The sequence below is a fragment of the Octodon degus genome, unplaced genomic scaffold (assembly GCF_000260255.1).
Source record: "Octodon degus isolate 3935 unplaced genomic scaffold, OctDeg1.0 scaffold00017, whole genome shotgun sequence".
NCBI lineage: Eukaryota > Metazoa > Chordata > Mammalia > Rodentia > Octodontidae > Octodon > Octodon degus.
This window is the reverse complement of record NW_004524593.1, coordinates 5,371,807-5,399,440: the sequence shown is the minus strand read 5'-3', so window position 1 is coordinate 5,399,440 and position 27,634 is coordinate 5,371,807. Positions and strand designations below refer to the sequence as shown.

Genomic DNA, 27,634 nt, shown 5'->3' with positions numbered 1-27,634 from the left:
GCTGGGGGATTGAACTGCGGTCCCTGTGCTTTGCTAAGCTTATTCTAAGTAGGTGCTTTAGACCACTGAGCCATCTCACCAGCCCCTAAATAAATAAAGTTTTAATATGTTAAAAAGTTTAAATGCTCACTACATTTTTAAAAAAATCAGCCCTGTGTATTCAAATATACTCAAGTCCTGCTTAGGTGGAAAAGACCTGCCTATGTCAAACAGGCTAATTTTTTTTTTTTTTTTTGGTATTTAGGACGGGGTGTACAGGGTATACAGGGTCTCACTGCGGAGATCAGACTCATAGTGATCCTCCTGTTTTACAGCCTCCCAAGTGCTGGGATTATAGGCATGTGCCACCATGCCCAGTCTCAATCACAGTCTCAGTGCCCCCTGGGGGCAGGGCCAGCACAGCAGGCCTGGATGGAACTCCTGGCCCCCTGCATCTGCCTAAACAGGCACTTTAATCCACTGAGCTATTTGGCCAGCCCTAAAGTTGAGAAGCTCTTTTTTTTTTTTTTTTTTTTTTTTGCTGGTTCAGGCTGCCTTAAGGGTGGTTTTGGCAGGCATGTGTAGCTGGGGATGGAACTGTGTCCCCTGCGCCTGTTTCTGTTTAGGACAGCAGGTGCTTAAACAACTGAGTTATCCCATGAGCCTCCCCAGGCTAAATTTAGTACAAAGTAGTGACTACTATCTAAAATGTACTACTTCTCAAAAACCTGTATAAATATATACATTGATGAATAAGCTTCCAATTCAGACAGATGAAGAATAGTCCTCTGTGATTTAAATCAGTTATTATTTATGGTTCCAGGAATTGAACTCAGGGCCTTGAACTTGCCAGGCAGATGCTGTGCTGCTGAGCTACATGCCCAGCCCAGTCATTCTTTTTAGTCAAGAGCAACGCATCAGGGAAAATGTACATGATGTGGTAAGAACCGGCTACTTCCATATCCAGCCTAGTCTGTCCTGGAGATCACCAGGGTAACAGATGTCGCAGCCAGATTGTCCTCCACTGTCTCATGTGGGTGTGGATGAAGTTAGTTGATAGCTTGACTAGAAGGGATCTAGCTTTTTATCATGCTGAGTTTATTTATGATGGTTTAACATCCACCTATCCTGACAAGTTCTAATGGTCATAAAATAACGATACTATGTTTTCACTTCCGTTCCTCATGGCTGGCAGTGTTAGTGACATCTTCATGTTGTGCGGCTACTATACCTTAGCTGAGTTCATGAAAAGGGAGCACAATTTCTGTGTGGAAGGCAGGGGAGTCAGTGGTGGTCCTGATTTATTACTGGAGCAATGAGTTCATTACCCATGAAGACTGTCGCTGTGCCTTTTATCCTTGGGTCACAGCACTATTTTAGCATTACCCATCCAGCTTGTCATCCATAATAGAGGGCCTTTCAAAGGCCTCACTAGGGAGGCAAGTGTGTCTGGAAATTCCTTTCATGGTGATTTATCTCACAGCAAATGAATTTCATTTCTAAATCTAACATGACCAGAGGCTCTTCTGGGGTATAAAATCGCCCTAAGAAGAATGTTAGACCTCTGACTGGGCAGGAGGACATCGTTTTCTCTTGAGGTGAAATTTGTGAATTGGGCAGGAACTGACCATGAAGCGGGAGGCCGACTTCCGTTGTTTTATGCGGGTGTGTCCATATTTTCTCAAGCGTTTGCATTTTGATGTCTCCCTCTTTAATCTGGATAAGATTGAGGTCTCTGAGTGATGGAGACTGACAGCCACGGATCTTCGGCAGTGCTTATCCAGCACCCACTTTTCCGTCTCATCAGGGAGGCTGGGGGTGCCGCTAAGTTGAACAGAAGTTTCTAACAGCCAGGCATTTAGTCAGCACTCAGAATGGAATGAATGTTTTTATAAACTGCAACTATAACAGCAGTCAATGCAGAAGACCTTTATTTTAGCTTCTGCAACCTATCCTTTGTCCCTAATTTGCTTCCCATTTTAGCTTGAAATTTTAGCTTAAGTATTTAACTGAATTAAGAAAATGGATAGATATTAAATAATTGTGTTGAGAAGCTATGCTAGTTAATAATATTGATATTAATATATATATAAAGATACCTCTTTATAAAGAGGTATAAAGATACCTCTTTAGGGGTAAATAAATCAATATGTATCTCATAGAAGACATGCTCTGGCTTTTTCTCCTCCTCTTCCTCCTCCTCCTCCTCCTCCTCCTCCTCCTTCTCCTCCTTGTCCTCCTTGTCCTCCTCCTCCTCCTTCTCCTTCTCCTCCTCCTCCTCTTCCTCCTCCTCTTCCTCTTTCTCCCCATTCTCCTCCTTATTTGAGGATAGAATTCAAGGCTTTCTCCCTGAGCTACAACCCCAGCCTCTTTGTATGTATATATTTAGTACATGGTCTACAGGTTTTCACTACACAGATCAGACTTGTAGTGATCCTCCTGTTTTCAGCCTCCCAAGCACTGGAATTAACAGTTGCATACCAGCACATCCAGTCTCAATTGCTATTTTACTGTGCCCCGAGGAAGGGGCTGGCACAGCATGAGGGGGATTGAACCTCGGTCCCTGTGCCTGCCTAAGCAGGTGCTTTAGTCTGCTGAGCTATCTGGCCAGCCTTAACCTCAGCCTCTTTGAATTTAATTTTTTATTGTGAAGTGGATGATCACTATATCTCTAAATTGTCCGCGCTGGTCTGTAACTTGGAATTGTCCTGTCTGTGTTTCCAAGAATGTTGGAATTACAGGCATGAGTCACCATACCTGGCTTTATTTCTTAGGGTGTTGTGCTGTTGAGTTTGTTTTTTTTAGCACGAATGAGACCTATAAAATCAATTTATTTTGTTTTCTTAAAATAAAATTCTGAGAACAATGGCAAAATCCAATGGATTTGTGGTCTTTGAAAACATTTAGATTGGCTCAGTTTAATTCATCATTCATTTTATTCGTAAATTTTTTATTGATGCATGTTTTCTTCTTGTCTTGGGGAATTGGTACATGTGCATATTGTATCCTGATCCTCTTTTGCTTTCCCTTCCTCTCCCCTTTCTCTCCTCTAGATAGTCTAACCATTTGCAAAAGGTCTAGCTCCTCATTTCTTCTCATCTTTAATTTTCCTTTTTTCAATGCATCATTTTCTACTTTAAGGATGCCTTCTTTAGAATTTAGGTGCCTGTTCTGTTTCATTTTTGTGTGTTTTAGCTGATTGTCGTTTGTCTGTCTAATAACTATGTATCAGTCTGCTTCTGTTTCTGCATCTTTGTCGCCCCTATAATGTGTTCTAAATCATTTTCAGGATTTCAGACAATGAGCCTCAGGGTACATGGACTCAGTATTCCCTGGAAAACTCCAAACCTTCTGTGAATTGGATTGGCTCTCCTTCCCCAAGGCTGCTTGGCCTCTGGAAGGTTCCTTTAAACTTTCTCATGTTTACTCGGTCTGGAGAGTCATTTTCGGAAATCTTGGACACCCTGACCAGATCTATTACATTCAGGCTTGGATTGATCTTGTCCATGGACCCCCCCCCCCAAAAAAAAAAATGGCATAAGGTTTGCTGTTCTAGATGCCATCCACGGATGACCGGCCAATCCCACATGGTTGCACTGGTAGCTCCAACCGATAAGAAGTGGCCCGTGACCCCCGACCATCACCCTCAGAACCTGCTTGTTCTACCTGCCACCCTATCTATCTTTATCAGACAGGCTTAAAGTAGCTGCCTGCAGAGTCAAGGATGGAAGGATGAGCCATCTGCAGGCTGGGAAGTTGGAGGAGGCCAAGAAAAGTCAAAGGTCTGAAGCTCACTACAGGGCCTTACGTGGGTCCACACCAGGAATCTGGACAGTCCAGGCTATAAGCCTGGAGGTGGGTGTCCAAATGTGATGAGCTGGAGCTCCTCTCAAGGACCAGAGTGTCAGCAGCCCCTGAAGCCTTCTAGGAGGTGGTTGGGGCCGTTGGTGGGTCTGTGACTTTCCCTGTGAATTTCATGGTACAGCAAGTTGACAGTATTGCCTGGACTTTCAACGAAATGAATTTTGTCACTGTAGAGCCAGCCATGGAAGACAAATAGACTACTGTCATAATAACACAGAAACAGAACAAGCCCAGGATACTTTTCCAAGATGGAGGCTACTGTCTGAGGTTCAGCCAACTGAAAAAAACTGACTCAGGCATCTACTCTGTGGTGGTACACAGTTGAGACTCCCTAGTACCCCTCACCCGGAAGTATAGGCTGCATGTCTATGAATGCCTATCTAACCCAGAGTTACCATGGGTCTACAAAGCCATAAGAATGGCACCGGTATAACCAACCTAACATGTTCCATGGAAGAGGGAGGAGAGGATGTGGCTCACACCTGGAAGGCCTTGGATCAGGCAGCCAGTGAGTCTCATGATGGCTCCATCCTCCCAATCTCTTAGACTCTCAGGGAACATGATATGACCTTCATCTGCATGGCCAAGAACCCTGTCAGGAGCAATTCTTCAAGTCCCATCCTTGCCTGGACGCTCTGTAGAGGTACTGCTCAGGACTCAAGCTCACCCCTGAGTCTCCTGTTGTTGGTCATCCTGCTATGCGTCCTTGTACCCGTGACATTTGGTTTGATTATGTGGACAAATAGAAGAAAACAGCCTATTGAAAGCAAGAGTGAACTGGACACCCACCAGGAAATTCCTAGCTTTTATCCCTGTTTTGCAGAGAACACAGAGTATGACATAATCCCCCACATTCAGAAAAATTATCCAGGAGAAGACCCAGCAAATGCTCTTTATTCTATTGTGCAAATACCAAAAAAGGTGGAGGATCCCCACCTACCAGACACACTGAAGTAGTCTGGCTATGAGAACATCATCTGAACACCAGAGTGCTCTTTCAAGGCTCAGAGAAGCATAAAATAATTGCTTGGTAATAAACTTCAAGAAAAATTGAGTGCTGGGTATGGTGTGGCACAACGCTGTAATCTCAGCACTCAGCAGGCTCAAGCAAGATGGTCTGGGGTTCAAGGCCAACCTGAATGACACAGTGAAACCCTTTTCTATTCAGGGGAATGTGTTTTTTTTTTTTTTTTTTTTGTTGTTGTTGCTGCCATCACCTGTGGGCATCAGACTTCAGCTTCATCAGTCTCTCAGTGCAGACTCACATCAGGACATTTCCAGGGTGTTTCCCGCTCTCAGTCTTGGACTGGCACTGCTTTCTGATGTCTCTTGTTACACAGCTTCCAGATTCTTGGACTTAGCAACTACTGGATGCCCTGGTTGTCCCTCCATCATGCACATGACCATTGTGGGCTCTCCTGCCTCCGAACTTATAAACCTGCCTCACATATATCAATAAACCCATGTAACTGCACATCTAATATAAATTTTAATATATATTTCTCTTAATTACAAAGTTGTTCACTCAATTTTTTTCAGTCAACTCATCCAAAAAAGAATTTAACTTGATGCCGTCTACAATCCATATTGGATTCTTGTGCTATCTATCTGCTGGAGCCCTTCCACAATTTGTTTTTGCTTTGGTTCTTGGATATAGCTAGTAGGTCCTCATCTTCTGAGTAAAAATGTCATGAAATCTATTAGAGGACTTGGAGACTGTGGCAGTCACCCCAGCCACCAGCCCCAATCCTGGCGGTGGCCACACCAGCATGATCCTCAGAGCCCGATGTACCCACGCTCAAAACCTCTAACATGAACCTCATTACCTTCCTTGTCTGAAAAGCTTATGCTGCCTTCTCACACTCTTTCTTGGGAGAGAATTAAATCTCTGTATCAGTTTTAATAGCATGGCCATTTTGACAGTATGATGTTGAAAATACATTTGTTGAAAATAGCTTTTGTCAGAATGAAGTAACATCTTTTATTGCCTATTTTCTTGAGGAGTCTTATCACGAATGGATGCTAAAAGGACCAGCCAGATAGCTCAGTGTACTAAAGCGCCTACATAGGCAGGTAAAGGAACTGGGGTTTGATTCCTGGGCGTGCAGTGCTGGGCCTGCTCCCAGGGTATGCTGAGACAGTGACTGAGACTGGGTGTGGTGGCGTGCACCTGTAATCCCAGCACTTGGGAGACTGAAAACAGGAGGATCACTATGAGTCTGATCTGTGTAGTGAGATCCTGTGGACCCTGTTCTAAATACAGAAAAAAAAATCCTAAGCAGGCGCTTTAATCTGCTGAGCTATCAGGCTGGCCTCTTGCTGAGGATTTTTTTTTTTTTGTATTTTAGGGAAGGGTCTACAGGGTGTTCAGGATCTCACTAGTAGATTGGACTCATAGTGATCTGCCTGTTTGCAGCCTCCCAAGAGCTGGGATTACAGGTATACACCACCATGCCCAGTTTCAGTTGCTATCTCAGCATGCCCCTGGGGTGGGACCGACATGGCTGTCCTGGGTATTGAACCCACAGTCCCTGAACCTGCTTGCAGGCTGCTGAGGATTTTTGAATCTATGTTTATTAAAGAGATTGGCTTGTAAAAAAAAAAGGAGGTGCCTCCTTAAGCAAGGGCCACAAATACATATGTTCTTTCAATCCTATGAGGTCAAAACATTTTTCGGAAGTATATGTAGTCTGTTATCATAATTTTATACTACAAAATCTGAGAATCATATGAAGACTTCAAATCCATGTTACTGTTTTGCATTGTACGCACTTGCATTTTTCATTATACTTCATTAGCATATGTTTGCAATAAATGATTACATTCATCTTGGGGACTTTGTTGCAAATACATGTTATATCTGTTTTAGTTACTTTTCTCATTGGTGAGACAAAGTACCAGACTCAAAGTTAAAAGAGGAAAGGTTTATTATAGCTCACAATCTGTACAGTTTTCATAGTTGGCTGGCTCCACAGCAGGGTGGCGTGGCAGACAGGCATCACAGAGCAGAAGCAGTTCAGGTAGGCAGAAGGCAGCAAGCAGTGCAGTAGTGAAGTGTAGTGGGAACACGTGCCCCTTTCTGCCCCTTTCTGTCCATCCAGGCCACTGGCTGTTTGGGTGGTGCCACCCACACCCAGGGTGGGCCTTCTCATTATCCACACCCAGAACTATGCTAAACAAATCCATGGGCTAATTTGGTAATTCCAGCGTCAGCCACCCATCGCCATCCACCTCTGAAAAGCCCCACATAGGACCTCATCAGACACTGAGGGGCTCTCTAGACGCAAGCCATAGCAATGTCTAATCATTTTTACTTTCCTTTCCCTCACCCCTGTCTGCCTCCCTTTCCCAGATCAGAGTTATTTGCACATACAACTGCTAGAATTCTCTCAAATCTTATGTTGTAAATTAGCCCATTTTCAAAGACTTATCTAGATGTGGAGCAGTGACCTTACTCAAGAGTAGAGTTGAGTTTCCTTTGCAAAATTTAAGAGTAAGTTTGAGTCTTATTTCAGAACTGAAGATATTATATTAAATAATTCATTTAAAAAGCTTTCAATAAAGTATATACTCTTACTATGCTGTTTTAATTGAGAATATGGAGTGGCCTTGGCTTTTGAAATTTATTTTGAAAGAGATAAGAATATGTTTAGAACTTAGTGTGCATGTGTGTGTATGTGTCTATGCATGTGTGCAAGAGAGAAAGAGATTACAGAGAGAAATATGGATTATTTTCTAAAGAGAAGGAAAGAATATGTTGTGCAGACATTGGCAGAGTTGGAGGCCACAGTGGCGGGAACTGCTAAAACCGACCATTCATTCCTTTGCCACTGGAGGTCACTGTAAAGACACTGCTGGGTAAGCGTAAGCTTTCCCGGAATTGCTCCCGGTGGCGTTTGAATACAGAAATTTAATGTAGAAAGAAATGCTATTTGTTGGAAAACCTAAAAAAAGTGGAAAACAATAAAAATATTCTCTCTTGTCATGAATTTAATTAGAAATTAATAATATGAATGTTTATTTTCTCAAGAATTATCTTTATATATGGATATGTTGCTTCACGATTTGAAGTGTTTGGTTAAATTGACTATAGTGTTATAGAATAATTATGCTCTGATGTCTTTGTTATTTCAGAATTCAGATTTGAGGTATAGTCACTAGTTGCTTGTGTAATTAAATCTTACTCTTGGATACTGACATAATTCAGTTTCTAACAGTTTATAGCATAGTATGAAAACATTGAACAAGCTATCAGAATATATAACTTAACTAGAGCCATAAGGCTATTTTGTGACAGTATGAATAAAATATGACCACTTGAAAAACAAAAACAAAACAAAACATTTTTGAAATGTCTGTACTTATTTTTTTTTCTGGCTGACATTCAGGGTCCTTTTTCTTTTCCTTTCTCTTTCCCTTCATTCATCCTAATGACATCTGGGGAGAGGGAAGAGAGAGAAGGGAGGTGAGGGGAGAAAGAGGGAAGGAGAAGGGACCTTGCTAAAGGTCTGTGCGTCCCAGAGCCAGCTACACTAAGTATCTGAACTGTTCAACCCCAGAAATATCCAGAACTTGCCTGGGAAGAGTAAAGACTATGATTGTGTTGGGGACAGGAATTTGCACTGTTGGTTGGGTGAGAAAGACAGTGGGCATGAGACTTCAGCACATTGGCAAGAGTCGGAAATGTAGACTGTGAAGAAGGGAAGAAAGTGAAGCCATAAAGGGATTGAAAGTTTTAGGGAAATGAGATGTTTTAGGGATAGAGCTCTATTGAGATTGAGGAGTAGTGATAGACTTATATAGAGAACAAAGGAATTGGAAACTAGGAAAGTATGGTTAGAGAGTAAATGGGAGTTTATGATTTACAGTGGGAACAGATGAATCCAGGTTAAAAATATCCAGGATATCCTCATGGGAGGAAATTGCTACCAGGACATGTAGGTGAGAATCACAGAGTGGAAGGGGTAAGAGACCTAAACAGAGAACTGTACAGCGCACGCGTGTACGTTGACACTGCTTGTGTTGGTAGAACTAAGATTAGTAAGGAATACTGGAATGCTAAAACATTCAACAAATGGTGGATGTGTTCATGATGGCTAGGTTGGCATTTGATAGATGACAATGATGATTGGAAATATAGGGTGCTCTGACCAGATGATGTCTGACTCCAAAGCAGTGTTTTTATGCGCTGGTAAAGAATTTGGTTTGGAAAAGCACCAAGGAATGAGGAAATGTTCAAATTGCTCTGGGCTTTTCTCTAACCCTGATCTTTATGGGTCCTGGGAGAATATGGTCTGCATGTAAGAGGTAGAAAGAAGAGAAGCAGTTTAAATTGAAGACCAGCAAGTGAAAAATATTTAGGCCAGAGCATGGATGTGTTGGAGTAATTTGGTGACAGTATAGGTGGTTCCAGATGGCCCAATGAAAAGAATTGGCAGATAGGTGAGAGGAGAAAGCAGGCAGCATGTTGGAATGAAAGTACAAGCTGTGCTGTTAACATAACAGAGAAACATTCCAAAGAAATTTTGTCTTAATAAGAATTCCAATTAATAAAATCATAAAATATAAACATTGCATTTCAAAACAAAGCTCTCTCATTGTTAATAGAGCAAACTCTGGAGTCAAACTGCCAGAGTTTAAAAATTTGGTTTTACCAAATTTTAGTCTTTGTAAACTTTGATTGTATAATCAAGGACAAATTTCTTAATCTTTCTGTGACTCAGTTTCCTTATTTATATAATATGGATAATAATACTTTTCTTATAGGATTATGATTATGTTAAATGAAATTTGATGTCTGCAAAGTACTTAGAAGAGTGACTCATGCCTAATAAGCTATATGAGAGTATTATAAAAGATAAATTAATTACTCATTGGTTAAAATGTGGGTTAATGACTCCTGCATCTTTACCTGTCAAGTTATTTTTCCACTAGGAATTTTTGTTATAGACTTTTTAAGAGCCCCAATAAATGTGACTATTTCAGAAAGTGTATACCCACTAAGCTACGATCTTACTCAGCAACACTGGCTTTGCTTTAAACTTTTGTCTTATTTCTCAGAGCTATAGAACCATCACTTGACCAGAGCTCTTTTCACATGGATGGATCATCACCTATATAAGCCATTACAATATGCAAAGCCAGAGCCAACTTCCAAAATTATATGCCTATACCATTGTGTGTAATTTTTTTTTTTTTTTTTTTTTCCCGGAACCAGGGATTGAACTCAGGCCCTTGCGCTTGCCAGGGAAGCACTGATTCTACTGAGCTATCTTGTGTGTTTTATTTTTAAAAGTCCTGGTTTCTGAGAATAGTGCCAATCGTGGTGTGGAGAATGCAAATCATATTCCCTTTAAGTTTGGTCATAGGATGCTCTGACTTAATAGGAACTTGTGCTGTTGGAGGAATTCTTAATCTGGGAGGACAGGTGGCCAGGGGAGCTTAGATTTGGTTTGGGTGTAAGGGATGGTGTTTAACAAGAGAGATCTAGTGGTATTAACCAGTCACAAGTTAACCAGCCTGAACTAATATCACCTGTAAAGCTTCCCTTGTGTTACTTCTTTCTTTACCCTAAAACCTCACCTCTGGCTCCAGGAAAAAAACTGAGCTGTTTTCTGTCCTATAAATTAGATTTGTATTTTCTAAAGCTTCATAGAAATGGAGTCATGCATAAGCACTCTTGGTACCTGGTTTCTTTTGCTCAATATAACATTTTTGAGGCTCATTTATACCAGTGAATGTGTGAAGAGTGCATTCTTTTAAACTGAAGACTCGTATTTCTTTGTGTGCATATGCCACACTTTGTTCCATTTACCTGTTGATGGATCTGTAGGTTATTTCTGGTTTTAGGTTATTACAGATAAAGCTGCCATAAATATTAATGTAAACATTTTCTATGTTCATATGTTTTATTCCACGTGGGAAATAAAGAGTAGAATTGTTGGGTAATTGTATAAGGCCATTCATACATATATTTTCTTTTGCGAAGTATTTATTTATTTATTTATTTATTTAGCTCCGAATGCCTTCAGGGTGGGTTTGGCTGGCTTGAGTTGTGGGGATCGAACTACAGCAACTTGAGCCTGATGGCTTTGTTGAAGTAGCCACTTAAAGAACTGAGCTAAGGGGCAGCCCCCGAAGTGTTTATTTAAATCTTTTGCTTATTTATTTATTTCCTTTGTGGTTCTGGAGATCCAACCCAGGTTCTCACATATGTAATGTATGTGCTGTACCACTGAGCTATACTCTAACTTCTCTTGTTTAAATGGGTTGCTTTTTTAGTACTAAGTTGTTAAAAAATGTGTTCTGATGCATGTCTTTATTATGCATTGGTAACATGTCCTCTTAGTTTGTAGCTCACCTGCCCAGACTGACTAGCCATATCTTTTATTTATTTACTTATTTATTGGTGCTAGGGCTGGAACTCAGGACCTTGTGCTTACCAGAGCTGTATCTTTTGAAGAAAGTTTTAATTTTGATGTCCAGTTTATAAGTTTTTCTTACAAAGTTCATTCTTTTATCCTAAAAAAATCTTTGCCTAGTCCTATTTTAGAATGACTTTTTCCCACACTTTGACCTAGAAGTTTTATAGGTGTAGTTTCAAATTTAGGCCTGTGATTTTTAAGAATTACTATTATAGTGAGAAGGATCAGAGATTATTATTTTCCATATGGAGATATAATGGTTCCTATACCATTTATTTTGAATACATTGTCCTTTCTTCATTAAACTGCATGGATATCTTTGTTAAAATCCAATTATATATCTAAGTTCGTGTATATATAAATATGTTTAGTGTTTATTTTACCTAAATCTACAATTCCCAAACTTAAAATTTTATTACATTGGTTAGTGGACTATCCTTGTGCTTATACCACATCTTCTTCTTCTTCTTCTTCTTCTTTTTTTCGTGGGGGGAACCGGGGATTGAACTCAGGCCCTTGCGCTTGCCAGGCAAGCGCTTATTCTACTGCGCTATCTCCCCAACCCACATCTCCTTAATTATTGTAGCTTCATATTTATGTAATTGTTTTGTGAAACAGATAGTATGTGTGGGATTTTTCATTATTGCTTTGGTTATGATAGATATTTTTATATATTCATTTCAATTTTTTATTATCTTGTCGGTTTCTACAAAAATCTTTTTGGGTTATCTGGAATTACATTAAATTTATAGCTGGCACAGTCCATTATTTTATTTATTTATTTATTTTTGTGTTTTAGGGAAGGGTCTACAGGGTGTTAAGGGTCTTACTACCAGGTTGGACTTGTAGTGATCAGCCTGTTTACAGCTTCCCAAGAGCTGGGGTTATAGGTGCGTGCCCAGTCTCAATTGCTGTCCTAGCGAGCCTCAGGGTCAGGGTGGGGCTGGCATGGCAGGCCTGGGGATCGCACCCCTGCCCCCTGTGCCTGCTTGCAGGCACTTTAATTGCTGAGCTATTTGGCTGGCCCTAAACCTTTAGTTTAATTACATACTGTAAGGGACTTAGCGGCTTAAATGCCTGCCTGGCAAGCACTGAGTACAGAGTTCAATCCCTAGTACCACACACAAACACACACACACACACACACACACGCACACGTTTATTAATTACATACTATAAAATTTGACTTAGTGACCTTTTATCTTGTTCAATTTATAGTATAAGTACTTCTTGGTATACATAATTTATGTGCTAAGAAATCCATTGCGATTTAAATATCATAAACTAAAGAGACATTTAAAATACTTAACTTAGACGCTCTAGTAGCACAATCAGTTATAAAATACCTAACCTACCAAACATCTTAATTTAGCAACACAATACATTTTAAGTTTTTTTTATTTTTTTTAATTTTTATTTATTTATTTATTTTTAACTGTCTTTTGTTTTTTAAACATTTATTTATTTAGTGTGTGTGTGTGTGTGTGTGTGGCCAGCTCAGCCCACCAGGGGGCGGGGCTAGCTGGCATGTGGTGCTGGGGGATTGAACCGTGGTCCCTCTGCTTTGCATAGCTTAGCTTGTTCCAAGTAGGTGCTTTAGACCACTGAGCCATCTCACCAGCCCCAACACAATACATTTTAGAGTATTGTTTGTTTACCTTCAGGATAATTGGCTGACTGTGGCTTGCTGCCATTGTTTAGCAATATGAAAGTTTATTGTGTCACCTACAGTACTACGTCAAAATTGTAAGTGTTTCTATTGAATGTGTGTTGCTTTTGTACCATTATAAAGTAAAAGCATCATAAGTTAAATCGGAGTCAGTTTAAGGCTGTGTTTTAAATATTTCCCATTAACTTCCTTTTTGATCTGTGGGGAGGTATATGTTCCTTACTTCAAACATTTAAAAACTGTACAGATACAATTCTGATACTAATTTTTTTGTGTGTTTTTTTTTGAGACAGGGTCTTACTATGCAGCTCAAGACCTGCCATGAGATCTCTTTGTAGCCTGGCCTTTGTCACTTTCTCATAATGGGGACAAAATACCTGACATTCCCAGCTTAAAGGAAGACAGATCTATTTTGGTGTGGTTTCAAAGGGTTCAGTCTATATTCAGTTAGCCTCAAGGCTGAACTGGCATGATGGAAGGGCAAGGCAGAGGAGTGAATAGCTGTGCCCCCTGTGGGAGGAAGGAAGCCGAGAGAGGACAACGGGAGGGACCAGGGACAAGATTCGCTTCCAGGTCATGTCCCCAGGGGCCTGTCCCCCCAGCCAGGCCCCTTCTAACAATCTTTTCAGCTGTGAGTACAACTCCTCCACGAGCCCATCACACTCTAAAAGCCTCACCTCTGAACACCTGAGACTTTTGGTGGCCATTTATATCTAATTTGTGACAGCCTTCAAACAGAAAGTGGGTAATTATACAGCTTATTTTGTTTCTCGTCTCTCATTTGTCATAGTTTTGTGCAGCCTGTTAGTGGTTTCCACAAGACTTAGATATATAAGTTAGTAGTGCACCAGCGAATAAAGAAGGAAATGGACAAATAGTTGAGGATTTAAATGAATATGGAGTCTTCCTGTTTTGTTTTTTCATTACTTTGTCTATTTTGAGGTAAGATTTGTCAGGAAATGTACAACCTTGTACATAGATTTTTCTCATTTTTGAAGTAACACTTTCTCCTTTTCCTCTGTATTTTTTCTTGCTTTCTTTTTTTCTGCTCCTTTCCTTCCAGAAATACTACATTTTCCCAGTACTTTGTTAAACTCTGGACTGTTTTGGTGACCAAGATACAGTCTCTATTGGCTTAATAGCCATACATTTTATGTTCTGTAGTATCATAGAAAATATTATCTGATAATTTTGAAAATGAAAATTGCTATTCTGAATAGTTGGAGGTAATACAATAATAATATTCATGGAAAAGTTATTGGAAAAAAAGAAACTCCTATTCATCATTGATTTCTTTCAGAAATAAATTATTCCATAATCATTGCCAAACAGCTAAAAAAAAAAAAAAATTGCCAAACAGAAAGAACAACATTTTTAAAAATCCTCCCCAAATTCCACCAAAACTCAAAACAAAGCGAATTAACTGAAGGACATCCAATTTTCTGTTGGTTTTCAATTTTGTTGCATGTATGTTTACACTAACTGTGTTGATTTTTTTTCATTGTTGTTGTTTCAGTGTATTCAGTGTTCCAGATGATAATGGTTCATGGCTTGGTTTTGTCCCACCTCTTAATTAGATGGCAAAACATACTACTTATAAGTTAGTTGCACATGTAAAAAGAAAAATTTGCTGCATTCTTTTGAGACAATCACTGTGTGCTAACCTATATAATATGGTGGAATGATATTCTATATTGCCTCTGAAATTTGTATGTCAATTCTTGTCTGATTTCAAGACAAATAAGATGATGCTTTTGGTTCATTTATTCACTTAATAAATAGACAGCTGTTGGCTTAGGGTTAGATGGCCCCTCAGAGCCTTATGCAGACATAGGCAGGCTTTATTCAGAGGAGGCTGGATGTAGAGTATGTGATGCTGGAATTGATTCATGGTGTAATGCTAAGATGAAGAGCACTAGGATTAAGGGTATGAGTGCTACCTGCCCCATGTAGCCTGAATAAGGAGACAGAAAGAGCTGTGGTGGTCCTTTGTTCCTTTTGTTACCTTCTCCCTGCCATGAACTGTTTTTCCTCTGTGATGCTTGTCTACCATGCCACCCTGCCTTGGAACCAGCTGGTTATGGTCTGGAACCTCTGCAAACCATGAGCTGAAGTGAATCTTTCTCCATTTAACTTTGCGTGTTGCATATTTTGTCTCAATAATGAGAGAAATGTAACTAAGACTACATTATCAAGTTCTCATTTTCTGTTTGGCATTTGTGTAAGTGATAAAGGTTATCTAGAGTCTATGTAGTTTCTATTCTTGGAGAGCTCATGACTCGGTGAGTAAGACTAACATATAATCAAGTGTATAAAGAGCTTTAAGGACAAAGATAAAAGACTTTGACTTATGTTTTTGGGTGACTATGAGCCTGAAAGGAATTTTGAAAGATGGGTAGGACTTGACAAAGAAACGTAGATAAAGATAAACAGAATTGAAGGGGATAGCGTTGTGAGGCTGAAGAGGTAAGAATAATAGTCACACGGTGAACTGAAAGTCACAGGTTTGACCAGAGACTAGAATTAGTATCTATTATGAATACTGGAGAAATAGAGCTGGAATCACACCATTTATTTATTAAAAGGTTTTATTTTCTGTTATAGGTCACTGTGCATACGAACCAGATCAGCCAGATAGAAATTTGAATAGAGCGTTTTATTTGCTGAGCTCAGGTCCGTCAGCCGTTTCTCTCACAGGAGAAGGCTGATCGGCCCCTGAACGCGGTAGCAGGGGGGTGTTTATTACAGAAATCACACCCAGTTTGGTAAGCGAATTTGTTATCTAGCACAGAATAACAGAAAACTACATTTATTCGATACAGCTGCAAACTGTTCGTAACTAAAGGGTCTTTCACAGCTTAGTGATAAGTTCATGTTTTATAGGATACATCTTAAGCTGACCACAGTACAGGAGATGGTTAGGGAGGGAGCTTGCTGCCTTGACAAGAAACAGTTATTTATTGTTAAACAGCCTTGAGTCGAGAGGGAGAATACATTTTTTAGGGTAGATAACAGGAAGAACAAGGATTGTTTTTTTTTTTAAAATAATTTCCCACGGTTAAGGCACAGAATTCTGTTAACCCTTTACATTTTCCACATGCTTTACATATGTTATATTACTGTATTCTATGTTTTGATTAATAAAATTATTTTTAGAGTTTTATGTACGAGAAAAAATATATCAGAAAGTAAGATGGTTTGCATATATTCCCATTGTATAGCTTTCCCCACTATCAGTATTCCACACAAGAGTGGTACGTTTGTTATAGCCGATGAACCACTTGTTGATAAATCATTATGACTCAAAGTCCATAGTGTACATTAGGGCTCACTCTTGGTGGTGTAACTTCAGTAGCTTTGAACACTGACATATGTCTATCATTGTGGTATCATAGAATGGTTTTACTGCATTAAAGCATCCTTTGGAGAGTCACATGGGGAGAAGATACTCTCTCAGGCTTTCACAGAGAGCACACTGGCCAAGCATTGGCCGTGACTCATCCACATGGCTGCACTGATAAAGGTTCTACAATCTGAGGTACAGGATCTCAGGACAAATCCTGAGGGCATTTCACTGACCTTCTCAGACCAAAAAGCTACAACTCTTGTTGCATAGGTCCTGCTTTACCTTGGTCTTAACCATCCAGTAGAAAAATATGAAGTCGAAATATAAGAAATAAAGCCATGCTGTTAAGTTGAGCTGTGGGGGACTCAGGTCAATAATTTCTGACATTGCCAGTTAAACAGAAGACCCAATGCTATTATGGGCTACTGGACTCTTTTAGAATATTTTGCTGAGTTTACACACCTATAATATTCAATAACGGAACTTAGAAAAAATGGGGTATGTGGATGAATGTCCATTTTGTATCTGTGTATTCAGGGTGGTTGGGATAGATATATAGTTACATTCTGTTAATGAATGGAGTGATTTGTTCTAATGGTGTTTGTAAATAGGATCACAAGTCCGCATCTTGTGCAGCAATTAACCACTGGGAAGAATATATGCAGTGTATTATTTGTTGAAAAATAAAAAAAAATAAAAAAAAATACTTGATGGAAAAAAAAAATAAAGCATCCTTTGTTTTCTGCCTTTTAATTTCTCAATTCCTTTCCATCCCTGGCAAGCACTTGCTCTCACTAGATCCTTTTCCAGATCATCAGACAGTTGCAATCAATTGTAATGTACAGCCCTTTGAGGATGGATTCATTCACTTGGCAATATGCATTTCAATTTTCTCCATGTCTTTTCATGGCTTGATAGCTCACTTCTTTTTAGGACTATTTAATATTCCATTGCCTGAAAGTACCACAGTTTATTCATACATCAGCATACAGTGGACTTCTTGGTCACTTCCAAATGTTGGCAACTATAAATAAATCTGCTGTAACTATCTACATGCAGGTTTGATGTAGACAGAAGTGTTAACCCATTAAGCCAAATACAGAGAAACACAATTCCTGGATCATATGGTAAGATTGTTTTGTTAGCAATCATTGAATTATCTTCCCGGGTAGTTGTATTATTTTCCAACAGATGTAGATGCTTCTCCTCTCCTTCCTCAACAACATTTTTTGCTTTCAGTTTTATAGATTAGGCCATCCTTTTAGATGTGCATTGATGCCTCAGTTATTTTAATTGCTATTTCCCAGTGATATGCAATGTTGTACACATTTCTATAAGCTTGTTTTCTGTTTATCTTCTTTTGTAGAGGTATTTGCTCAGGTGCTTTTCCAATTGTAAAATTGAAGAGTTCATTTTCTTATCATCATAAGAATTCTTTGTATATTTCAGGGTAACAGTTCTTTATCAGATGTCTGTGTGTGATGCAAATATTTTCTTCCTACCTGTGACTTGTCTCATTCTTTTGATCCTATTTTTTGCTGAGCAAAACTCTTGATATATGTCTGAGATTTTTTTACAGCTATTCCCACCTTTTCATCAATGATAGTATGTTATCTCTTTCCTACCCAAGTACTTTTAATCTATATGTATTCTTATATTTAGAGTGGATTTTTGTACATGATATACAATTAGGTCATTTTAATGGGTCTTGTTTTTCTGCTCATAGGTTCCTGCTCTGATAAATTATGGTTTTTGTGTTCACCTATCCCTCTAAAATTTTGGTAGCAGCTTGCTCTGTGATCTCACATCTCTGCAAGGTTGTTGATTTTTTTTTTGGATTGTTCCATGTTTTATGTACTATAAGGATGAGTTAGTAACATCTAAGCTCTTGACTTCTGAGGCTGGAGTCCCATTACTCAGTTTTAAATCATAGAACCATTATTTTTTCCTTTTCCTTGATGCATTAGAGAGAACATATAATAATTTGTCCTTCAGAATGACAGTGTTTTGAGAGTTGAAAGGCATATTGTTAATAACTTTCCCAGGGCTGTACACACACTCTGTGAGGCCTGATTTTCATCCTGTAGTTTCCTAGTGATAAGCTAGCAAGGGCCACAGACAAGTTGATCCCTGAGCCAGTGAGTGTTACTTTTGCATTATGTAAATATCAGATTTTTGACGTGCCTTTGCAAGGTCTTCATCAGGAATCTTTGATTCCTCATTACTGTGGCTATTCTTTACTAAAGAGAAGCATAACTAAAACACAATTATCAGTTTTTATTATTTCTTAATTTATCAGGTTTATTTTCTAGTTGGTGGGAATGGAAGAATTGCATTAAATTGTTCTAAATTTATTACTGTACATAATCTCTTCTCAACCTGGAAATTATCCCTTTTCTCAGAATTCTGGCCTTGAAAGAGACATCTTATAAAACTTTTAGTTCTGTAGATAAATATGCCCAGCTGATCTGACTAAGTTCCTTAGTAACTGCATGGCTATCTACTGATAGCTAACATTTGGTAGAAAAATATAGCGATTGACAATAAAATTAGGTTGCTGGATTTGAGCATCACTTTCATGTCATATAGTTTGTGAATCTGTCTTAGGTACTTTTCTTGTTGTTGAGACAAAATACCGAATGCCCAAATTTAGGGAGAAAAGGTTTATTTAGATCAGTTTGCAGAGGTTTTAGTTCATTATCTGCTTTCTCGAAGGAAGGGTGGCATGGTAGACAAGCATCACAGAGGAGAAACAGTTCATGGCAGGGAGAAAGTAGCAAAAGCCACGAGGGACAACCACAGCTCTTTCTATCCCTTATTTCTTATCCAGGCTACTTAGGGAGGGTGGCACTCACACCTTTAATCCTAGTGCCTTTGATCCACATGTTGTACCATGAACAATTCTCGCATCACACACTGCAGGTCTAGTCACCGCTCAATAAGCCCCACTTATGACTACATGAGGATTTGAGGGGATATCTAAACATAAGCCATAACTTCATTTTTTAGAAATATATTTAGGACAGGCTTTACAGGGTCTACAGGGTCTCACTATGTAGATCAGACTTGTAGTGATTCTCCTGTTTTCAGCCTCCCAAGTGCTGGGATTACAACACACGCCACCATGCCTAGTCTTAATCGCCACCTCAGTTTGCCCTGGGGGCAGGGCCAGCCCAGCATGCTGGGGATTAAACCCCAGTCGCTGTGCTCTGCCTAAGCAGATGCTTTAATCCACTGAACTATCTGGCCAGCCCATAAACCATAACTTCTGTCATTGCTCCTCCAAAGATGTGTGTATATCCCTTAATGCAGAAGACATTTATTTCAGAAAAGAATTCCTCTCTGAGTTCCTCTATAACTTTCTGCTGTTACTTATTTACTTTCAACACTATTAATTCATACATTTGAGCTGAGCTAGCATCCTCTGCACTTGTCCTGTGTGGGCATTGGGTTTCCTCCATATGTTTCTGCATTTGATTTTTTCCTGCAGATGTTATTAATTCAGGGATTTCTTTTTTTATTTCCAATCTGAGTTCCTCTATACCTTTCTGCAGTTGTTTCTTCATTTCAGAAGCTGTTGATTCATTGATTTCAGCTGTGTGATTACCAGTTTGTTTTGTGTTAGTGTCCTCTGCATTTGTTATGGGGGGGCTTGGGGTCTGAGATTGCATTTTGCTCCTTCTCGTCATTTTGGGTAGCACTGTCTTCCAATCGTTGTTGTAGAGCTTTGTTGCAGTTATAACCTTAGCACCTACTGAAATTCAGGTGCAAATCTACAAAGTTTGGATTTATCCTGCTATGCCTGGCTTGGGTCTGGCTGCTGTGCTCAGCTCCTTCCTGCTGCTGCCCTTGGAAGTGATCCTGTTGTGCCCCTCTGGCAAGATGTTCTGCTCCTGGACTAGCTGGGTGGCTTTGTCCCCTATTCTCTCTGCAGGGATTGCAGCTGAAGGGTTTAACCCCAGGCCTGTATGCCTGGCCTGAGCTGAGTCTGGAGGGGATAAGAAGGAGTAGAGGGGAGAGGAAGCTCTCCCACACACTCACCGGGCCTGGGCTAGGGCTGGATCTGGGGGTCTCCAGAACACGGCAGAAATTCTCACTCGGCAGGCAGGGTGGGAGGGGGGTGCTGCGGAGTGGTGGGAAAGTCCCTAGAGGGTGGAAGATGGTCTCACCCATGCTGCGCCTGGGCTTGGACTGGCAGGTCCCTCCGGTGCAGGGTAGCAGGAAGCTCTCCCACACACTCACCGGGGCCTGGGCTAGGACTTGCAGAAGACATTTAGTCCATCATCAAATGTTGCCAAACTCCTAACAGTTTCAGCATGGCTGAAAAGTCCAAGTCCAAAGTCTCTGAGATTGAAAGCAAACTCTTAGTTGTGATCCCTGTATAAATGAAAAAAAAAAAAAAATGCTTTCAACATTCAATGTCACCAGATGAACATTACCATTCTAAAAGGTACAAATAGAGAGGTACAAAGGAATAGGATGAAAACAGCCTAAAATCCAGTGGGCAAATATTAATATAGTTCCTGTAGTTCCACATGTAGCACCTGAGACAATCTGTGGCAAGATGTGAACCTGAAGGACTTACCTTTAAGTCCTTTACAAATAGAAGTTTTCTGCTTAGGCAGATGCAGTGGCCAGGGTTCAATACCCAGCCTGCAGTGCCGGCCCTGCCCCAGGGGCCCGCTGAGAAGGCAGTTGAGACTGGGTGTGGTGGCTTGTGCCTGCAATCCCAGCTCTTGGGAGGCTGAACACAGGTGGATCACTATGAGTCTAATCTACCTAGTGAGATCCTGTAGCCCCTGTCCTGAATACAGAAAAAGAAAAAAAAAAAAAAATAAAGTAGTAAAATGTTAAGGCAGTGACGGCTACTGAAAATACCAGCAAAAGAAGTCAAGCGCTTGAGGAAAAGATGATAGAAAATATGGCCTGAGGACAATGTGAGAACCAACAGGACTCCAGCCTTTGCAGCCTCAGAGGTGCAAAAGTGAAAATGTCCGCTTTAAGAATGCAGCCCCAGAGCACCATGTTCCAGAATAGCAGCAGCTAGGAAAGTGGTGCATCAGGATTTGGCTCGCTGGCATTCAGTTCCTGCAACCAAGAAAGAGGGAAGCCTGGCTACTGCTCCAGCTGGTGGTAGACCTTGGCATCATCCATATGAGGCTGATTTGAGGTGCATGCAGAATGCAAAAATTACAGCATCAGAAGGTTTCAGAAGAAGGTCTGGGCAGCAAGGTAGTATACCCCTGAGAGGGCAGTGTTTACAGCTGTGAGCATCAAAGCAAAAGGACAGTAGAGACCGCAGAACCTTCTCTCAGAAGGTTGGAGAATCCAGGAATGTGGATCATCTGAGGAAAACAAGGATGGGCATAAAATTTTACCTTTAAAAACTTCTTCTGCAAGATTAATTAGCCTGCCACCCTTAATCTCAGTCTCAGGCAACATGTCTGGACATGAATAAAGTGTAGACATTTTCTGCTAAGCCATAACACACATCATCTGGAATCCAAAACCCAGTGCATTCCTTTTTCCCAGCAGAAACTTCCTGAGCTTGGTCTTTACTGACAACGATTCTCTTATCCTTCTAGTCTTCCGAGCTCCCATCCAGTACAGCCTCAGGTATCCCACTTCTACTTTTTCAACTGGCATCTCCAAGCCTTTCTTAACTCTTCTTCTCACAAGCTAGTTCCAAAGGCCCCTAAACCACATGGTCAGGTGCAGCCACAACAGTGACTCACCTCTCTGGTACCAAATTCTGTCTTAGTTCCTTCTCTCATTGCTGAGACAAAACACCCGGCATACAAAGTTAAGGGAGGAAAGGTTTATTTCACAGTTTGTAGAATTTTCAGTTCATAATCTGCTAGCTCTAAGACAGGATGATATCCCAGGAGAGAAACACTTTATGGTGGGCATAAAGTAGCTAAGCAACAAGGGATGACCACAGCTCCTTCTTTCCCTCATATCTCACCCAGGCTCCTTAGGGAAGGTAGCACTCACACCCTTAATTCTAGTGTCACTCTAAATCCAGTGACCTCTGAACAAGCCTCATCTATGACTGCCTGAGGTTTGGGGAGACATCTAAACAGATTTATTATTTTAATTTTTAATTTTTTAAAGAGAGTACAAATTAGAATTAAAACAAAAAAATTACAAGTGATATGGATTTTTACTTATCAAAGTAATATGAGTTTCACAGTATTTGTTGGAATACATAGTGTTGTCTTCCAATGAGTTATTCATATTAGCAAATATATGCATGTAAAATTGGAAGAAGAAAGAAAAAAAGAAATGTATAAGAAATTGAGAAGACAAAAAGGAGAAACAAGTGAGAAAAGGAGACAAAACAAATTAAAGCATTAACTGCTTCTTTCAATAGACAAGCAGAAATGCACAGCACAACTGTCCAAACCATTCTGCTTACATACATAGATAAATTTCTTTCCCCAACTCCCTCTCCTGTCCTTCTCCTCAAGTCAGTAACTCTTTCCTTTTGAATAACTTCATTCCCTCTTACCAGTGTCTATTGTACCCTGCAGATTCCATTTTTCTCTTTCAAGTACTCACACTAAGGAGGCAAATGATGTTCGCACATGTGGGTCTGATTTATTTCACTTAAGAGTATGTTCTTAAGTGAACATCAGAAAGGTTTCAGAAGAAGGCCTGGGAAGACAGGCAGTATACGCCTGAGAGGATAGTGTTACATCCATTTACTGACAAAAGGCTCAAATTTATCCTGTTTTATAGCTGAGTAAAACTCCATTGTGTAAAAATATCACATCTTCCTTATCCATTCTTCAGATGTTGATGGACATCTGGGTTGTTTCCAGGATTTGGCTATAACAAATTGTGCTGCTATAAACATGGTGCACATATGTCTCTGTGGTGTGAGGTTTTCAGTTCTTCTGAATACCTGGGAGGGGAATAGCTGGCTTGAATGGGGTCTCCAATCTTAGCTTTTGAAGCAATTGCCACACTAATTTCCATAGTGGTTGTACCAGTCTGCACTCCCACCAACAGTGCAGAAGGGTTCCTTTTTCTCCACAGTACCTCCAGCATTTGTTATTAGTTGACTTCTTGATATTAGCCATTCTTTCTGGGGTGTGATGGAATCTCAGTGTCATTTTAGTTTGCATTTCTCAAATGACCAATGATCATAATAGACTTTTTATTTTATTTTTTTGTATGTATTTTAGTATAGGGTCTACAGGGTCTCACTACACAGATCAGACTTGTAGTGATCTTCCTGTTTTCAGCCTCCCAAGCACTGGGATTACAGGCACATACCACCATGCCCAGTCTCATTCTCCCTCTCAGCATGCCCCAGGGGTGGGGCTGGCATGGCACACCAGGGATTGAACCCTGATCCCTGCACCTGCCTACACAGGCACTTTAGTCCTCATAACTTTTTGTAGTATAGTTTTCTTGTCCAACTTTCACTTTTCTTCATATATATAATTGAGAAAATAATAGTACCCATCTCATATGGTTTTTATTTTGTGTCCTTAATGAAGTTGGCATATAATCAAGTTGAACAATGTGCTCTATTTTATCCAGGTCTTTAAGTTTCCTGGTGATTTCTTTTAAAACCTTTGAAATCTCTTCTGAAAATAGATTTTTGAGATCCATCTGTGCAGGTATTGAGTCTGGCAGCAGGAGTTCATTGATTATTTTAAGGTTGTGTATTTGTGAAAAGGAAAATGGTTCCCCTTGCCGTTTCTTTTCTTTTTTAGAAAAGTCTTTTATTTATCTGGTTCAGGGTCTTGCTGGATGGCTCGAACTTATAGTGCTTCTCCTGTCTCAGTCTCCCCAGGGCTGGGATTACAGGCATGGGCCACCACACCCGATTTTGGGGCCAACTGGGCCGGAATGGCATGCATAGCATGCCTGGGGTTTCTGGGGTTCTGGGGCCCCCACAGCATGTGGTACTGGGGACTGAACCTGAGTCCTTGCACTTGCCAGGCAGGTGCTTAGACCACCGAGTTATCTCCCCAGCACCTTCTGCTTGCCATTTCTGATGTAGTGCTAAGTGTGGACTTGGCTACCTATTCAGAAATAAGGTATTAGTAATGAAAATACTTTTACAATCAACTTTTATTTTTCTTAAAGGTACATCTATATATGGGTTATATAATATCTATATCTATATATCTATATCTGTTTTTGAATCAGCCTCATAGGCTGTTAATAAAAATTCAGTGCCTTGCTCATCCATAGCTCCCTATCACTGATTCAAAGAGGCAGCTACTTTTAATCCCATAGCTGTTTCTTTTGATAATTGGTTCCATGTTTCTATGTAATATACTGTTCATTGTAGTTTTCATATTTTATTTTGATTTTAGTTTTATATATTCTCATTTGACCTTCTAATGTACACGCATGTACACACTTCTCGTCACCCATTCCAATGTGTTGGCATAATCATATTTTGATGTGTGAATTTTTATAATTCTGGAAATGTTATTCACAATTGAATCATGTGATAAGTTATTAAGTTTCCTCGTCTTACATTATACTGTCTTCTTTGAGTTTGACTATTGTCTCCCTTTCTGCCTGTCTGTGCCTCTGTCTGTTTGTCATTAATTCTTTTTTTTTTTTTTTTTTTTTTTTGGCCAGCTCAGTCCACCCTGAGGGCAGGGCTGGCGTGGCATGTGGTTCCAGGGACTGAGCTGTGGTCCCCTGCGCCTGCCTAAGCTTGCCTAAGCAGGTGCTTTAGACCGCTGAGCTATCTCGCCAGCCCTGTCATTCATTCTTTATCAACAGTTAGATAGATCTCAAGATCTTTAAAAATGTAAGGTAATAGGATTCTATTACTATAATTTGTGTGGGTATATGTGTGCAAATATCTCTTGAGAGTCACCTGCTCTCACTCCAATGGATATTTATTGCTACCTTTACGGCTCTGTTCTAGGATCTATGCCATCCTGAAAATTTTCTTTTTTTAAATTTATTTATTTATTTATTTGAGAGAGAGAGAGAGAGAGAGAGAGAGAGAGAGAGAGAGAGGCCAGCTCAGCCCACCAGGGGGCAGGGCTGGCTGGCATGTGGTGCTGGGGGATTGAACCGCGGATGCTTTTGCTAAGCTTGTTCTAAGTAGGTGCTTTAGACCACTGAACCATCTCTCCAGCCCGAAAATTTTCTTTTTTTCCTTGGTTGTATCTATGTTTCCTGGACTTCGTGGTTAGTTTTCTCTCTTGTTCTATGGAACTAACCCTTTAATAGCTGTCTAAGACAAAGAGAAGGGGAGAGTAAAATATTTGGGAATTTTGCAAGTTTGAAAGTATCTTTTTCCATGGTCACATTTATTGATAGTGTAGAACTCCAGCTTAGAAATTATTTTCTTTTGAATTTTTGAAAACATGCTCTTACTTGGGTTTTCACTTTTCTGTTGGAAATTCTGAGACCACAGAAATTTCCACGACTTTTTATGTGACTTTAAAAAATTTATGTAGGAACTTTGAAGGATCTTTTGTCTGTTTTAAAACTGATCCTAGTGTTTTAAAACTAAGTTTGTGTGCATGTTTCATTTTGTGATGGGCACTTGCTGAGTTCATCCAGTTTATAAAGTCTTACCTTTCACTTTGCAAGTCGTTTCTTTAAATAGGCTCTCTACTTTCTAATTGTTTCTGTTTGGTCCTCTTTCTCTGCAATATCAATTATTCAGATATTGGATCTTCGTGGTAATTTCTTAGCTTTCAAAAATGTTCTTTCCCTTTCTATTACTTCTCTTTTGTCTTCTGGAAGGGTTCCTTCATTTGATTTTCCCACTAGTCTACTAATATTTTCTCTTCATGTATTTTACTTTTTAGGCCCTTTAGGGTATCTGGGTGTATCTTTTATGGCATTTTGTTCCTGTTTCATGCATACAATGACATTTTCTTTAAGGATATTAATAAAGTAATAAGGTTTTCTTTCATATTTTGCATTATCTTTCCTTTCTCCTATTTTTCAGGGTTTACTTTGGTCTCAGACAAAATATGTGTTTATCACTTATAGTTATATATAAAGTATTAACAGGAGGTTGGATGGTCAAAACCACTATGTGACTGTGCTGGACTTACTAAGTAGTAGACTACACAACAGGGCAATTTGTTGGATTTTCAAAATTTGGGTTCCTCTAAATTTGTCAGCATCCATGTTTTACTCTTGGAATGCAGACTCTCCCTAGACAAAGCTCTCACAATGTCTTTCTCGGAAGAGGTAAAGGGATAGTGGGAATCTAGCTGTCTGTCAGCAAGTGCTTAAAGTTAGAGCAGGGAACTGGCTGGGGTGAGGATTATACTGTCCAGTATGTTGAAATTTAATTAGTCTCTTTCCATACCTGACCCCCCAAGGTTGCATGCCCTTGAATGTAGAGGTTTTCTAGCTCAGTCCTTCCAAGAACACAGACCTGTACAGTTCTATCAGGAAGGACAAACCACAGGTCCAGCTATGTTAGCAAAGAAAATCTGATTGCTTTCATCCAGCGCTCCTGTCTTCAGCCTCGGCTGTTACCACCCTTCTCCGTTATATTCAGAGAGATTATTTCTCAGATCCGAATCTTTCTGAGATGCTTTAATATAAATTACCTCACTTCTTGGATTCTTATATTATTGATTTTCTTGAATTCAGCTTTGTACTTTTTCTAATCTGTTAGTTAGACTTCATCCTTGTGGATCTCCATTTTTAATTTTTTTTTCCTGTAGTTTTCTTTCATTCTTGATTTACTTGGTTTAAGCTTTTTGATGTATTCATTTGTTTTCTGTGAGGAGCATATTGGTTATAAATTTGGGCTCTAGAGTGCCTGGGTTCATCATCTATATATGACTATATGATTTGGGCAAATTTAATCTCATTGTGCTTTGTTTCTTCATATTCAAAAAATTTGTAGCTATATTATTTTTTAGAGTTAGAATATTTGAGATATACTAACCATTTCAAACCATAGCTGGCTTAATAGATTTTAGCCATTATTAGTTTGGAATAGTTTCAGACAAAGATAATCTATATTCAAGTAACCAGGTGTAACTGGACATCTAAAGAAATACTTAACAGCATCAACTACTGAACAAGTATTATCAACTTCATAAACAAATTAAGGACAAATGCTGTATATTTAATGTGCTACATAAAATATTTAGGTTCTCACATCATTTGCTTACTGTTGCTCACTTACGGTGAACCTTAGAGTTCACAGTCTCTAAATCTTTGTTTTGCAGAGGAAGAAAATTGAGACCTAGTTTTTAGTGGCTTGTCTTCAGGGTTGAAACCAAGGTTCACAATTCTTGGTTTAGTCTTCTTTTCATTACATTGTATTTCATTTTCTAAGAATCAGCAAATGCTGTGAGACCTGGAAGCTTAGTTTTGATGATGGTACTA

General features: G+C 39.7%; 1 protein-coding gene and 1 pseudogene across 5 annotated transcripts in view; both read left to right on the top strand.

The window, feature by feature from the left end:
- Dnm3 (dynamin 3) overlaps window positions 1–27,634 on the top strand; it is a 626,878-nt gene that overhangs the window by 167,767 nt on the left and 431,477 nt on the right. The gene's annotated exons all lie outside the window — the stretch shown is intronic.
- LOC105741600 lies at window positions 4,240–4,824 on the top strand (annotated as a pseudogene).